Source organism: Mus caroli, unplaced genomic scaffold, assembly GCF_978045245.1.
Source record: "Mus caroli unplaced genomic scaffold, Mus_caroli_1 scaffold_7, whole genome shotgun sequence".
Classification (NCBI taxonomy): Eukaryota; Metazoa; Chordata; class Mammalia; order Rodentia; family Muridae; genus Mus; species Mus caroli.
Genome location: NW_028227262.1, coordinates 66,398,648 through 66,401,650, shown reverse-complemented (window position 1 = coordinate 66,401,650; position 3,003 = coordinate 66,398,648). Strand labels below are relative to the sequence as shown.

Genomic DNA, 3,003 nt, shown 5'->3' with positions numbered 1-3,003 from the left:
ATCAGAAGGATGAGGATTCAAGGCCAACCTGGGCTATCTGATAGAACCTGTCAAAAATAACACACAAAATTGTTTTCAAACAAAACCTTCTCAGTGGTTTGTACAATATCTTGTGCTTGCTTTTTTCCCACAATATAACTTATGATATACCACACTTTTTTCTATGCCTCAGAAAATGGTTATAATCCTCTCTAAGTTTGTATCTATTTGAAATTTTTCCTGAGAGTTCCTTTAATAGTTCCATTTTTGCTAGTGGCATTTTCTCTGAACTATCTGCATCCTTTTTGTCAACCGTCTGTAAAATGCTACGTGGACTAGTCACAAAGAGAAAAGGAAGTAACACACTTACTTCCTTTGCAGTCAGGACTCTGCAATGTCCAGTCACTGAGAGACTTTAAAAAGAGTTATATAATTGTTCACTGATCATCACAATACACATCTGTTACTTCCATAATGATCTGTGGACTAAAAAGCTAGTTTCTTTATGCAATTACCTGATTAGTTTTCTGCAGCATCCTGAAATTTGAATTGTTTTGATAGACTAGTATTAATTACCAACCCTGTTGAAGCTAAAATTGGTATGTTGTGGAACTGTGCAAAATGCAAACTGCCTATATCTAAAATGATGTTTTCAAGCTGTGCATGGTGGCTCACTGTAATCCCAACATCTAGAATTCTGAGGAGAGAGAAGCAATGTGGATTTAAGGCCAACCTGGACTACATAATGAGTTCCAGGATAGCCTGGACTACAAAGTGTGACCTTGTCTCATGTATATATATATATATGTGTGTGTGTGTGTGTGTGTGTGTGTGTGTGTATGTGTATATATATGTATATATACATATATATATGTGTATATATACATATATATATATATAGAGAGAGAGAGAGAGAATAATGTGATATTTTTATATATGAAGGAAATAGGACTGGTAAACAAGAATAAGCCTTCTGGGTGTCCATTTTTTTCTGTATCAATATATATTACTCTCAAACAAAACATTCCATTTATGTATATACTATTGTTGTCTTCAAACACATCAGAAGAGGGCACCAGATCCCATTACAGATGATTGTGAGACACCATGTGGTTGCTGGGAATTTCAGGACCCCTGGAAGAGCAGTCCACTCTGGAAGAGCTCTTAACCACTGAGCTATCTCTCCAGCCTAAACATTCTATTTAGAAATTGGCCTTGTACACTAGTTTATTTGTTCATTTTTATTTATTTTGTTTGTTTTTGAAATAGAGTCTCCCTCTGTAACTTTGGTTAGCCTTGACCTGGTGATAATCCCCCTGCTTCAGGCTACTAAGCCATGCACTAATTTAAAAAGTACAGTTAAAGGAGTAAATGCTAGTTAGTATTGCTTTTTTGGTAAATATATTAGGCATTGATTTGGATTTCCGGGTCCAAGAGTGCATTTAAGCAAGAGTTAGAGAAGTGGTCCATTGGGTAAAGGCTCTTGTCTTGAGTTCAATCCCCAGAACCCACATAAAAGTGGAAATCACCACCAACTGCACAAGGTTGTCTCCTCTGGCATGTGTAGCACACGTGTACCCTGTATACATGTGTTGTCCACACACAAACACAATAATAATAAAATAAACCTTTTAGGAGAGTCCTTTCAAGTTAGGCTTGGAGGTACAAGCATGTAATCACAACTACTATGGAGGCTGAGGCAGGAGGCCAGCATGCTCAAGGACAGGGGTAATGTAGCAAGCTCCTGTCTAGTTAAGGGATAAAGTCAATTATAATTCTATACAGTAGGGAACAAATACCAAAAATTAAATGTTAATTTATAACCAGATGTCACTATGTATCCCAAGTTGGCCATAAACTCAGTGTCCTCCTGTGTCAGCCTCCTGAGTACAGGCGTGAGTCACCACACCTAGCTGTCTGCCTTTTATTTATTTTTCTTGCTTTGTTGCCACCTTCAGTATGGTATTGAATGGAGGTGATTGTAGCAAGCCCTTCATCTTATGGAGAAAACTGTCGACAGATTACTATTAAGAACGATTGTGGGACCAAAGAGATAGCTAAATCAGCAAACTGCTTTCCACACCTGAATTTGTACCCTCGGTGCCCACATAAAAAGCCACACATGATAGCATGCACTTGCAGTGCCAGCACTATGAAGGCAGAAAAGATAGATTGCTGGGGTTTGATGACCAGCTAACCTCAACCAGCAAGCCCCAGGTCCCAGTCAGAGGCCTTTTTTCAAATAACAAGTTGTGTGACTCCTGAGGAATGACACCAGAGATCATCTTCTGACCTTCACACACACACACACACACACAAAGAATGAGTTTGTTGGGTTTTTCCCTCTTCCGGGGACGGTGCTTAGAGGCACTCAGGATGGTCCAGTGTTTGACATACCATTGTAGGCTTTCCTACAACACAGTCTCTAACAAAACTAGGCTGTCTCGAACCCCTGGCAACAGGATTGTTTACCTCTACACCAAGAAGGTTGGGAAAGCACCTAAATCCGCATGTGGTGTGTGCCCAGGCAGACTGTGAGGGGTTCGTGCTGTGAGACCCAAAGTCCTTCTGAGACTGTCTAAGACGAAGAAGCACGTCAGCAGGGCCTATGGTGGGTCCATGTGTGCCAAGTGTGTCTGCGACAGGATCAAGCAGGCTTTCCTATTGAGGAGCAGAAAATCGTTGTGAAAGTGCTGAAGGCACAAGCACAGAGTCAGAAAGCAAAATAGATATGCAACTTTTTTAAGTAATAAAAATCAAGACTTGGAAAAAAAAAAAGAATGAGTTTGTTGCTGGAGATGTGGCTTAGTGGTAGAAGACATTAAAGTTACTGTGTGGTGTGTGTAAGGTCCCAGGTTCAACCTTCCATCTAAAAAAAAAAAAAAGATAGTGTTCGCTCCAGGTTTTTGTTTTGGTAGTCATTGCTTTTATTATGCAGGTTCTCGTTCTATACCAGAAGACTAACACAGAACTCACTGTAAAACCCAAGTTGTCCAAACATGAGATCCCCCTGCCTCTGCCTCG

The 3,003-nt window shown here is 40.0% G+C and overlaps 1 pseudogene; it reads left to right on the top strand.

Annotated features, from left to right (window-relative positions):
• The first annotated feature begins 2,355 nt into the window (after window positions 1-2,355).
• Window positions 2,356-2,708, top strand: LOC110296223 (large ribosomal subunit protein eL34 pseudogene; annotated as a pseudogene).
• The last annotated feature ends 295 nt before the right edge of the window (window positions 2,709-3,003 follow it).